Source organism: Haliotis rufescens, unplaced genomic scaffold, assembly GCF_023055435.1.
Source record: "Haliotis rufescens isolate VD_foot unplaced genomic scaffold, xgHalRufe1.0.p SCAF_13, whole genome shotgun sequence".
Lineage (NCBI taxonomy): Eukaryota > Metazoa > Mollusca > Gastropoda > Lepetellida > Haliotidae > Haliotis > Haliotis rufescens.
Genome location: NW_025963813.1, coordinates 5,335,337 through 5,349,565, shown reverse-complemented (window position 1 = coordinate 5,349,565; position 14,229 = coordinate 5,335,337). Strand labels below are relative to the sequence as shown.

Here is a 14,229-nt window from a genome sequence, read left to right as displayed (position 1 = left end):
ACCAAAATAATATGAGCGAATAGTTCAGCAAGTCGTGAGGCACTGTACTGTACCACATTGATATCAGCGAATAGTTCAGCAGGTCGTGAGGCACTGTACTGTACCACATTAATATGAACATATCGTTCAGCAAGTCCTGAGGCACTATACTGTAGCAAAATAATGAGCAAATAGTTCAGCAAGTCGTGAGGCACTGTACTGTACCACATTGATATCAGCGAATAGTTCAGCAGGTCGTGAGGCACTGTACTGTACCACATTGATATGAACATATCGTTCAGCAAGTAGTGAGGCACTGTACTGTACCTCACATAAGCGAATAGCTCAGCAAAACGTACTGTACCACACTAAAATAGCTAGCAAGTCGTGAGGTACCGTACTGTACCACATTAATATTACCGTCTGGTTCAGCAGGTCGTGAGGCACTGTACTGTACCACATTGATATCAGCGAATAGTTCTGCAAGTCGTGAAGCACTGTACTGTACCTCACATAAGCGAATAACTCAGCAAAACGTACTGTACCACACTAAAATAGCTAGCAAGTCGTGAGGTACTGTACTGTACCACATTAATATTACTGTCTGGTTCAGCAGGTCGTGAGGCACTGTACTGTACCACATTGATATCAGCGAATAGTTCTGCAAGTCGTGAAGCACTGTACTGTACCTCACATAAGCGAATAGCTCAGCAAAACGTACTGTACCACACTAAAGCAGGTAGCAAGTCGTGAGGTACTGTACTGTACCACATTAATATTACCATCTGGTTCAGCAGGTCGCGAGGCACTGTACTGTACCATATAAATATCAGCGAATAGTTCAGCAGGTTGTGAGGCACTGTACTGTACCATATAAATATCAGCGAATAGTTCAGCTAGTCGCGAGGCACTGTACTGTACCACAATGATATCAGCGAATAGTTCAGCTAGTCGCGAGGCACTGTGCTGTACCACATTGATATCAGCGAATAGTTCAGCAGGTCTTGAGGCACTGTACTGTACCGTATAAATATCAGCGAATAGTTCAGCAGGTCGTGAGGCACTGTACTGTACCATATAAATATCAGCGAATAGTTCAGCAGGTCGTTAGGCACTGTACTGAACCACATTAATATGAACATATCGTTCAGCAAGTCGTGAGGCACTGTACTGTACCACATTGATATTGGCTAATAGTTAAGTGAGTGAGTGTGTTGGGTTTAACGCCGCTTTTAACAGTATTCCAATTATATCACGGCGTGGCATCTTAATGTGGGAGGAAAGCCCGAAGTGATGCACCTCTCAGAGGTTTATTGTGGTAAAAATCACAAGCACGGGTATGGTGCTGACAAACCTAGAAACATAATCGGGTCGAACCGGGATTCAAACCCACAATCACAGGTTTCTGGTGTGCCCAAGGGACGCAACTCTGCACAGCGAATTGCGGCGCCTCAAACAACTGGGCCACCATTGCCCCCAGCGCATAGTTCAGCAAGTCGTGAGGCACTGTACTGTACCACATTGATATCAGCGAATAGTTCAGCAAGTCGTGAGGCACTGTACTGTAGAACATTGATATGAACATATCGTTCAGCAAGTAGTGAGGCACTGTACTGTACCTCACATAAGCGAATAGCTCAGCAAAACGTACTGTACCACACTAAAATAACTAGCAAGTCGTGAGGTACTGTACTGTACCACATTAATATTACCGTCTGGTTCAGCAGGTCGTGAGGCACTGTACTGTACCACATTGATATCAGCGAATAGTTCTGCAAGAGGTGAAGCACTGTACTGTACCTCACATAAGCGAATAGCTCAGCAAAACGTACTGTACCACACTAAAATAGCTAGCAAGTCGTGAGGTACTGTACTGTACCACATTAATATTACCGTCTGGTTCAGCAGGTCGCGAGGTACTGTACTGTACCACATTGATATCAGCGAATAGTTCAGCAAGTCGTGAGGCACTGTACTGTGCCATATTAATATCAGCGAATAGTTTAGCAAGTCGTGAGGCACTATACTGTACCACATTGATATCAGCCAATAGTTCAGCAGGTCGTGAGGCACTGTACTGTACCACAATAATGAGCAAACAGTTTAGCAAGTCGTGAGGCACTGTACTGTACCAAAAAAATGAGCAAATAGTTCAGCAAGTCGTGAGGCACTGTACTGTACCACATTGATATCAGCGAATAGTTCAGCAGGTCGTGAGGCACTGTACTGTGCTACATTGATATCAGCGAATAGTTCAGCAGGTCGTGAGGCACTGTACTGTACCACATTGATATCAGCAAACAGTTCAGCAGGTCGTGAGGCACTGTACTGTGCTACATTGATATCAGCGAATAGTTCAGCAGGTCGTGAGGCACTGTACTGTACCACATTGATATCAGCAAACAGTTCAGCAAGTCGTGAGGCACTATACTGTACCAAAATAATGAGCAAATAGTTCAGCAAGTCGTGAGGCACTGTACTGTACCACATTGATATCAGCGAATAGTTCAGCAGGTCGTGAGGCACTGTACTGTACCACATTGATATCAGCGAATAGTTCAGCAAGTCGTGAGGCACTGTACTGTACCACATTGATATCAGCGAATAGTTCAGGTCGTGAGGCACTGTACTGTAGCACATTGATATCAGCGAATAGTTCAGCAAGTCGTGAGGCACTGTACTGTACCACATTGATATCAGCGAATAGTTCAGCAAGTCGTGAGGCACTATACCAAATTAAATGAGCGAATAGTTCTGCAAGTTGTGAAGCACTGTATTGTACCTCACATAAGCGAATAGCTGTACCACAATAATATGAACATATCGTTCAGCAAGTCGTGGGGCGCTGTACTGTTCTACATTGATATTGAACGAATAGTTCAGCAAGTCGTGAGGCACTGTACTGTACCACATTGATATCAGCGAATAGTTCAGCAGGTCGTGAGGCACTGCATTGTACCTCACATAAGCGAATAGCTGTACCACATTAATATGAACATATCGTTCAGCAAGTCGTGAGGAGCTGTACTGTACCACATTGATATTGAACGAATAGTTCAGCAAGTCGTGAGGCACTGTGCTGTACCACATTGATATCAGCGAATAGTTCAGCAAGTCGTGAAGCACTGTACTGTACCCCATTGATATGAACATATCGTTCAGCAAGTCGTGAAGCACTGTACCAAATTAATATGAGCGAATAGTTCTGCAAGTCGTGAAGCACTGTATTGTACCTCACATAAGCGAATAGCTGTACCACATTAATATGAACATATCGTTCAGCAAGTCGTGAGGAGCTGTACTGTACTACATTGATATTGAACGAATAGTTCAGCAAGTCGTGAGGCACTGTACTGTACCACAGAAATGAACATATCGTTCAGCAAGTCGTGAGGCGCTGTACTGTACCACATTGATATGAGCGTTTAGTTCAGCAAGTCGTGAAGCACTGTACTGTACCTCACATAAGCGAATAGCTGTACCACAATAATATGAACATATCGTTCAGCAAGTCGTGGGGCGCTGTACTGTACTACATTGATATTGAACGAATATATCAGCAAGTCGTGAGGCACTGTACTGTACCACAGAAATGAACATATCGTTCAGCAAGTCGTGAGGCACTGTACTGTACCACATTAATATGAGGCAATAGCACAAGTCATGAGGCACTGTACTGTACCACATTGATATTGGCTAATAGTTCAGTGAGTGAGGGAGTGAGTTGGGTTTAACGCCACTTTTAACAGTATTCCAATTATATCACGGTGTGTCAGCTTAATGTGGGAGGAAAGCCCGAAGTGATGCAGGTCTCAGAGGTTTATTGTGGTAAAAATCACAAGCACAGGTATGGTGCAGACAAACCTAGAAACATAATCGGGTCGAACTGGGATTCGAACCCACAATCACAGGTTTCTGGTGTGCCCAAGGGACGCAACTGCACAGCGAATTGCGGCGCCTCAGACGACTGGGCCACCATTGCCCCCAGCATATAGTTCAGCAAGTCGTGAGGCACTGTACTGTACCACATTGATATCAGCGAATAGTTCAGCAAGTCGTGAGGCACTGTACTGTAGCACATTGATATGAACATATCGTTCATCAAGTCGTGAGGCACTGTACTGTACCTCATATAAGCGAATAGCTCAGCAAAACGTACTGTACCACACTAAAATAGCTAGCAAGTCGTGAGGTACTGTACTGTACCACATTAATATTACCGTCTGGTTCAGCAGGTCGTGAGGCACTGTACTGTACCACATTGATATCAGCGAATAGTTCTGCAAGTCGTGAAGCACTGCACTGTACCTCACATAAGCGAATAGCTCAGCAAAACGTACTGTACCACACTAAAAGAGCTAGCAAGTCGTGAGGCACTGGACTGTACCACATTAATATGAGCGAATAGTTCAGCAAGTCGTGAGGCACTGTACTGTACCACATTGATATCAGCGAATTGTTCAGCAAGTCGTGAGGCAATGTACTGTACCAAAATAATGAGCAAACAGTTCAGCAAGTCGTGAGGCACTGTACTGTACCACATTGATATCAGCGAATTGTTCAGCAAGTCGTGAGGCACTGTACTGTACCACATTGATATCAGCGAATAGTTCAGCAGGTCGTGAGGCACTGCATTGTACCTCACATAAGCGAATAGCTGTACCACATTAATATGAACATATCGTTCAGCAAGTCGTGAGGAGCTGTACTGTACCACATTGATATTGAACGAATAGTTCAGCAAGTCGTGAGGCACTGTGCTGTACCACATTGATATCAGCGAATAGTTCAGCAAGTCGTGAAGCACTGTACTGTACCCCATTGATATGAACATATCGTTCAGCAAGTCGTGAAGCACTGTACCAAATTAATATGAGCGAATAGTTCTGCAAGTCGTGAAGCACTGTATTGTACCTCACATAAGCGAATAGCTGTACCACATTAATATGAACATATCGTTCAGCAAGTCGTGAGGAGCTGTACTGTACTACATTGATATTGAACGAATAGTTCAGCAAGTCGTGAGGCACTGTACTGTACCACAGAAATGAACATATCGTTCAGCAAGTCGTGAGGCGCTGTACTGTACCACATTGATATTGGCTAATAGTTCAGTGAATGAGTGAGTGAGTTGGGTTTAACGCCGCTTTTAACAGTATTCCAATTATATCACGGCGTGTCAGCTTAATGTGGGAGGAAAACCCGAAGTGATGCAGGTCTCAGAGGTTTATTGTGGTAAAAATCACAAGCACGGGTATGGTGCTGACAAACCTTGAAACATAATCGGGTCGAACCGGGATTCGAACCCACAATCACAGGTTTGTGGTGTGCCCAAGGGACGCAACTCTGCACAGCGAATTGCGGCGCCTCAGACGACTGGGCAACCCGTGCCCCCAGCGTATAGTTCAGCAAGTCGTGAGGCACTGTACTGTACCACATTAATATGAACATATCGTTCAGCAAGTCATGAGGCACTGTACTGTACCACACTTACATAAGCGAATAGCTCCGCAAAACGTACAGTACCACACTGAAATAGCTAGCAGGTCGTGAGACATCGTACTGTACTACATTGATATTGAGCGAATAGTTCAGCAAATCGTGAGGCACTGTACTGTACCACATTAATATGAGCGAATAGTTCAGCAAGTCCCGAGGCACTGAACTGTACCAAATTAATATGAGCAAACAGGTCAGTAAGTCGTGAGGCACTGTACTGTACCACATTGATATCAGCGAATAGTTCAGCAGGTCGGGAGGCACTGTACTGTAGCACATTGATATCAGCGAATAGTTCAGTGAGTGAGTGAATTGGATTTAACGCCGCTTTTAACAGTATTCCAATTATATCACAGCGTGGCATCTTAATGTGGGAGGAAAGCCCGAAGTGATGCACCTCTCAGAGGTTTATTGTGGTAAAAATCACAAGCACAGGTATGGTGCTGACAAACCTAGAAAAATAATCGGGTCGAACCGGGATTCGAACCCACAATCATAGGTTTGTGGTGTGCCCAAGGGACGCAACTGCACAGCGAATTGCGGCGCCTGAGACGACTGGGCCACCATTGCCCCCAGCGTATAGTTCAGCAAGTCGTGAGGCACTGTACTGTACCACATTAATATCAGCGAATAGTTCAGCAAGTCCCGAGGCACTGAACTGTACCAAATTAATATGAGCAAACAGGTCAGTAAGTCGTGAGGCACTGTACTGTACCACATTGATATCAGCGAATAGTTCAGCAGGTCGTGAGGCACTGTACTGTAGCACATTGATATCAGCGAATAGTTCAGTGAGTGAGTGAATTGGATTTAACGCCGCTTTTAACAGTATTCCAATTATATCACGGCGTGGCATCTTAATGTGGGAGGAAAGCCCGAAGTGATGCACCTCTCAGAGGTTTATTGTGGTAAAAATCACAAGCACAGGTATGGTGCTGACAAACCTAGAAAAATAATCGGGTCGAACCGGGATTCGAACCCACAATCATAGGTTTGTGGTGTGCCCAAGGGACGCAACTGCACAGTGAATTGCGGCGCCTCAGACGACTGGGCCACCATTGCCCCCAGCGTATAGTTCAGCAAGTCGTGAGGCACTGTACTGTACCACATTAAAAGAGCGTTTAGTTCAGCAAGTCGTGAGGCACTGTACTGTACCACATTAAAAGAGCGTTTAGTTCAGCAAATCGTGAGGCACTGTACTGTACCACATAAATGAACTTATCGTTCAGCAAGTCGTGAGGCACTGTACTGTACCACATTAATATGAGGCAATAGCACAAGACGTGAGGCACTGGACTGTACCACACTTACATAAGTGAATAGCTCAGCAAAATGTACAGTACCACACTGAAATAATAGCAAGTTGTGAGACACCGTACTGTTCTACATTAATATTACCGTCTGGTTCAGCAAGTCGTGAGGCACTGTTCTGTACCAAAATAAAGAGCGAATAGTTCAGCAAGGCGTGAGGCACTGAAATGTACCACATTGATATCAGCGAATAGTTCAGTGAGTGAGTGAATTGGGTTTAACGCCGCTTTTAACAGTATTCCAATTATATCACGGCGTGGCATCTTAATGTGGAGGAAAGCCCTAAGTAATGCAGGTCGCAGACGTTTATTGTGGTAAAAATCACAAGCACGGATATGGTGCGTACAAACCTAGAAAAATAATCGGGTCCAACCGGGATTCGAACCCACAATCACAGGTTTCTGGTATGCCCAAGGGACGCAACTCTGCGGCGCCTCAGACGACTGGGCCACCCGTGCCCCCAGCGTATAGTTCAGCAGGCCGTGCGGCACTGTACTGTACCACATTAATATGAGCGGATAGTTCAGCAAGTCGTGAGGCACTGAACTGTACCACATTAATATGAACGTATCGTTCAGCAAGTCGTGAGGTACTGTACTGTACTGTACCACTTTAATATGAGCAAACAGTTCAGCAAGTCATGAGCCGAAAATCCTGCAATAAATTCATACCATACATACTAAAGTGTACTTATCCTCGTATGTAAGCAATGAAAAGTAAATTACAAATTCAGTTATGTTAAGAAGTGTAAAGTACAAGTGATAAGATAAATATGGTATTGAAACTCACATTTGTGATACTTCCAAGGCTGAAATGATTGTAATCCCTCATGGAAGTGATTGGCAGGTGCATCGCTTTTGTAAAGGTGATGTCTGTAGAAAGAAGAAAAAATCTAAAAAAGAAGATTTCTCTTTTTCAGAAGTTACAAATTTAATGTGTTTTCAAAACCTTTATTACTGATATCAATTAATCTTTATTCCCAGTTAAATATTTGTCGTTGCATTTATTTGAATCATTTAAACCTGTTTGCTACATGATTTATATTTATTGATAAAATTCATGCAAAACTGTGGCTTACCGAGATGACAAGGGTAGACGCCAGAGCAAAAATCTTCTTGGAAGCGTTTTACATGATCACGCTATGGATTAATCAGCACTCGCGTGAAAAGGGTACTCGCGTGAACTGGGTACTCGCAGTTCTTGTCAGTCGGTTTAGGTTTAGGTTGTTGAAATTAAAATAATACATTTGCTACTGCCTATTGAGTTGAAATGACGACAATAAAGGATTATGATTATGGAAATGGTTTTGTCACTTTTACACTGTTTAATTTCCCTGAGGCAACCCTTTAAACCACCACATTGGATTTAATACCCCAAGCATAACATGAAGTAAACATGAAGCCTTACCACTTGCTTTGCCTTTCTCCCACACATGGCCTGCAATAAATTAAAGCTGTAATTAACATGTTGTACTTTAGTTGTTGAAAATGAACAGTAAATTACAATTTCATTTACATATTATATATATATTTTTTTATTTTTTTTTTAAGGGGGGTGGAGTTGGTTGGGGTGGGGTGGGGTGGGGTGGGGTGGGGTGGGGTGGGGTGGGGTGGGGTGGGGTGGGGTGGGGTGGGGTGGGGTGGGGTTGGGTGGGGTGGGGTGGGGTGGGGTGGGGAGGGTAGGGAGGGGGGGGGGGGGGGGGGGGGGAGGCAGAACTTTACACTTCCTATGTGCATGAACTGTTTAACTGGCTTTCGGTTTCCTTCAATCTGAGAGGAGGTATCAAAACTCACACTTGAGATCCTTTCAAAGCTGAGATGACTTTCTTCCTTCAGTGAACTGCTTGGCCACTATTCATAGGTTAATCTCCATTGTACGATTATGTGCAGGCAATGTCTGCAGAAAGAAGAAACAACCAAAGTTCAAGAGGGTCTGTCATAACGTTCATTTATGTAGCATGCACATTCAATGCGTATATAAAAGCAACATTACAGATATTACTTGATCTTTATTCCGAGTTTAATATTTGCAACATTATTCATAATTTTTTTTATAAATGTACGCAAAAATGTAGCTTACCTGGGTGACAGGGGCCGACGCCAATGCAAATTTCTTCCGCTTTGCGGCCTTAAATTGATCACAAAACGGCGAGGACTAATTGACACGCACGTGAAAAGGTCCGAGTCGGGTTATCGAGAGCTTTTCTCGGTTTTAATGAGTTTGAGGTTATTTGCTACTGGACTAATATGAACTGCAATAAAGAATACATCAATAAGATTTTAAGTAAATATGTGACTCACCTTTATCTTCTGCGTTGATGATCTGGTGAAGATGTATCGAAACTAAGCGCTTGCTATATACTAAAGTGTTTTGAAGAATAACCTAAGTGCTTGCTATATTCTAAGGGTATTTGAAGAACAACCTAAGTGCTTGCTATATTCTAAGGGGTTTTGAAGAATAACCTAGCTGTACTGAATCTACATCACCCGTCAAGTCGTGAGGCACTGTACTGTGCCACATTAATATGAGCGAATAGTTCACCAAGTCGCGAGGCACTGTACTGTACCACATTGATATTGAGCGAATAGTTCAGCAAATCATGAGGCACTGTACTGTACCACATTAATATGAGCGAATAGTTCAGCAAGTCGCGAGGCACTGTACTGTACCACATTGATATTGAGCGAATAGTTCAGCAAATCATGAGGCACTGTACTGTACCACATTAATATGAGGGTTTAGTTTAGCAAGTCGTGAGGCACTGTACTGTGCCACATTAATATTAGCGTCTAGTTCAGCAAGTCGTGAGGCACTGTACTGTGCCACATTAATATTAGCGTCTAGTTCAGCAAGTCGTGAGGCACTGTACTGTGACGACAGGTTCAAACTGGCGAATAGTTTGAGTCATGACAGATACTGCAAAAGTCTAAGGTTTCATGGATAACATAAGTGCTTGCTATTTTCTAAGGTGTCTCTATAAATAACCAAAGTTCTGTTTTCAAAAGTGTTTTGAAGAATAATCTAAGTGCTTGCTATATTCTAAGAGTGAGTGACTTAGGAATTTCGCCGCCTTTTGCTATATTCCAGCAAATTAGGGCGGGGACACCGGAAATGGGCTTCACACATTGTACCCATATGGGCAATAGAACCCGGGCCTTCGGTGTGATAAGGGAACCATTTAACCACAAGGCTACCCCACCGCCCCCTCTATTCAGAAACGGGTTTTTAATAACCAGGTAGAAAAGAATGTGTGATATGCATGACGGCCACAGCAAATGTCCAGGGATCGTCCAGCGATGGCCCAGGGATGGTCCAGGGATGACTTGCAGTAAGTTTATAATAAAATTGGATATATCTCAAAACATGAAAATTTTACCGACAACTGAACGAAAACAACAACCGTCAGACTGTTGCTGTTGGGCAGTTGGCCAAGTTTTTAAGCACTAATTTGTAGTTCTAAGCCCTGAGTGCTATGTGTTTTTTAAGACCGCAAAAAGTTGGCAATACTTCCTGTAGTTCCATGCCACCTTTTTTGATGAGGAGCATCATAGGTTGGATGGATCCAAAGGAACTATTGATCCCAAGCTTTTATTGTTTGTAGTGATGCTTTTATGGTGTATTATAGAAGCTACACCGTTGTATGAAATGCCATCTTGTAATTCACTAACAATAACGTAATTTCCTACCTTTCTCCGCCGATGTCAATCGTCCGGTCTGTCTCTATCAATCAGTCCTTAATTATGCAATCGCACAAAATGTGTCCATAACAATTATGTCCAATCCAAATGAAACTATTCAAGTTCAAACACTGTATTTTCAATCCACAAGAAAACATCTTCTCCAATGACATTTACGTGGCTGTTTGGCGACGCCTCTGCAGTGACGGGTTCACTGGTATCGTCTGTCCAAACGTTTCAATAGAGAGCCAAGCAGCCACAGCACCTGAAAAAACGCAACAAGTGTATGCAGATATGCTTAAGTTGTGTTTCGTTTAGGCGTATATCACCCAATGGGAAGCTGTACAGAATGAAAATGTTCAAACCTTATAACGTAGCATCGGCATTATTTCAGCCATATAGCGACGACGATTTCTCAAGAAACTTCGTATTCTGGCTTCACGACAAAAATGGCGATAACTTGTCGGTGACCAGTAAGTGTACATGAAATTTAATTATCGTCTGTTTAACGCCGCACCAAGCAACATTTGAACTATTTGACAGCTGTCTGTAACTAATCGAGTCTGGACCAGACAGTTCAGTGGGTGACATCATGAGTAACTATCTACGCAATTGGGATACGATGACATGCATCAACCAAGTCAGCGAGCCTGACCACCCGATCCCGTTAGTCAGCGAGCCTGACCACCCGATCCCGTTAGTCAGCGAGCCTGACCACCCGATCCCGTAAGTCGCCTCTTAAGACAAGCATAGTCGCCTTTTACGGCAAGCATGGGTTGCTGAAGACCTATTCTAACCCCGATCTTCTAATGTTGTAATTATCACTGACATTTAAAGTATTGAGCAAAATGTGCTCTGTATCGTCTGTAGCGCGCACATGATCGCATCTGGGTTTTTTTGCTCGTTTTCATTTGAAGAGAAATACTTATCCGGGAAAATCTTTTAAAAACCACCACACAAGCGCCTTGCACAGATACAACTTCAAAAAAGACAAATGGTGTCACGTGGCTAATTCACAGGAAAACAAAAATCTCACACGATGCACATTTGTAGTCATTTCCTTCCCGAACCTAATTTAGCTATTTTTCCAAACTGAATAACCTGAGAAATTGTTAACTAAATATTTACTAACATCAGGACCAATTGTTTATCCGTTAATGAACTGCGAAATGTGTTTTAAGCAGTGTTTGTACAGTATGGTACTTAACATTTCTATTATCTTGATCAGGGGTATGTTTGCTCAAAATAGGCCCATCAACATGGGGCAAGTAATGTTCAGGTGATTAATAAATAAATATGAATGGTATACTTGCCCCGGGACATGCATTTCATAACCCATTCGGGTAAGTGGGAGGTGCACATGCGAAATTCGTCGTAAATGCCATGAAATTGTTTATTTGTATATACCAACTCTTTACTATAATTTCAGACATTGTCACGAAGTAGGGGGAAAGAAGTTCAGCCAAATCTCATGTAGTTGGTGTTTTACTGCATGTTGTTACAAGGGGGTCTGCACTCGAAACTGAACAGCCCTACATTTGCATGTGAAATTCGCGCGTTAGGCGAACTGACTTCTGCCTTTTCTGTAGTAATAAACTCATGTCAAATGAAAAGTCTAAATCAGAAGCGTATCATTCTGTGGCAGTTATTAAACGGAATATACAATGAAAATCTGTAAAATATTATCAAAGCAATATAATATTAGTGATGTTCTTGGTGTTGCTATTCAGCTAATTTCAAATAATAAAAACCCAGAACGAGCTCAATGTATCATTTCAATACGGTGCATGATGAAATTCACAGGTGATTTGAAAACCTTGGTAATTCACGTTATGATTATTGCATGTAACAAAAGGCATTGAAACAATTACATGATAGTCTGTTAAACATCGTTTTCTCTCCTTCGTGACAACGTCTGAAGTTATGGTGACCAGTTGGTATGGACAAATAAATAAATAAATTTTAAGCCATTTTAGTCGAATTGTTGTTTTCGGATTCATAGACGATTTTGCAGCAAAAGGACTATAAATAGGTTAGAGAATTCTAACTAATCATTTCAAAGATTAAACACCAGGTCCTCGTGCTCTAACCTACACATAGACGGTAGGTAGCCCATCATGTCAAATGGCATTTAGTAAAAAAAACTATAAAATAATGTGACTTCCTACCTTTCTCCGCCGATGCCAATTACCCAGTCAGTCTCCATCATGTCATAGTCCACGATGACGTTGTCGTACAAAATTATATCCAATCCAAATGGAAATATCTCCTGGTGAAAGTTCAAACACTGTATCTTCAATCCACAAGAAAACATCTTCTCCAATGAAATTTAAATGGCAGTTTGTTGACACAGATGGAATGGGGAGTTGTAAATCGGTGCGAATGGGGCACCTGCTGTTCAGCGATAACTTCTATCGTTTTGATTCCCTCTCGACGTGTTGTAACAAATCTGCTGAAACGTTTTCCACAGACAGATAAGAACATTTGTTCACAGTTTCATAAAAAAGTTGCCAATAGGCCAGGTTCCATCATTCTCAGTCCAAAATGATGAAGTCGCACAAAAATATATCCAATCAAAATGAAACTCGAGCTGCTGGTGAAAGTTCAAACACTGTAACTTCAATCCACAAGAAAACATCTCCCTCTATGAAATAAAAATAGCAGTTTGTTTTCATGTCTGCTCATGAGAAGCTCACTGTTGTCGTCTGCGTTTGATTGACGTGTGAGTGCAAAACAAAACGTGCGCGTGCAGCACGTGAAAACCGAGGGTTGTATTTGGGAGAGTGTTAGTCGTGTCTGGAACATGTTCCTGTGTATTGGTTGGTTGGTTGGTTGTTTAACGCCGCACTCAGCAATATTCCAGCTATATGACGGCGGTCTGTAAATAATCGAGTCTGGCCCAGACAATCCAGTGATTCATATCATGATCATCGATCCACGCCATTGGGATCGATGACATGCATCAGCCAAGTCAGCGAGCCTGACCACCCGATCCCGTAAGTCGTCTTTTACGACAAGCATAGTGACCTTTTACGGCAAGTATGGGTTGCTGAAGACCTATTCTATCCCGGAATCTGTTCCTGTGTAATTACGCTGCAAGTTTATTATGCCACAACATGTGAATCTTATGTCCAGGGATTATTATCATCATTAAATTTGCCGATGAATACATAAATAAATCATTATACAGTAAACTACGGTTCTAACGAACTGAAAGGGACTACTAATTTTAGTTCGTTATAACCGTAGTTCGTTATAAGTACATATACAGCATGACTACAGCAAGTAGTCGGGACCAAAACGTAAGTTCGTTATATCCGTCAGTTCGTTATAAGCGTGTCGTTATAACCGTAGTTTACTGTAATTGTAAACTACATCGTACCGATAGTGCAATTTAGTGCACATCATACCATGACATAGGTGAACGCTAAAAAAGACGGGTGGTTACAATGTTTACTTTGTCTCAATTTTATTTACTTTGTCCAATTTTTGCATCACGTGATGCGATTTCAAAAGCTTTTGGGGAACTATCACCGCCATATACTTCAGATGAGTAGGGGAAGTGGTGTAGGCTAGTGGTTAAAGCGTTCGCGCACTAAGTTCGATTCCTCATATTCGTAGACCCGTGAATATCCGGGTTAGAATAGGTCTTCAGCAACCCATGCTTGCCGTCAAAGGCGGCTATGCTTGGGCCGACTCCTGAATTCTTAAGGGGTTATCTGGGAGTTAAAAAAGCAGAAGCAAAACATAGATGAGAATGACA

At 42.6% G+C, this 14,229-nt stretch overlaps 1 long non-coding RNA gene across 1 annotated transcript; it reads right to left on the bottom strand.

Annotated features, from left to right (window-relative positions):
* Positions 1-8,208: 8,208 nt before the first annotated feature.
* On the bottom strand, positions 8,209-13,254 carry LOC125378773. Its single transcript, XR_007220490.1, has 3 exons — positions 12,635-13,254; positions 8,583-10,731; positions 8,209-8,226 (listed from the first exon to the last, which is right to left on the bottom strand). It is a non-coding gene; the product is annotated as an uncharacterized LOC125378773 (long non-coding RNA).
* Between the last annotated feature and the right edge of the window lie 975 nt (positions 13,255-14,229).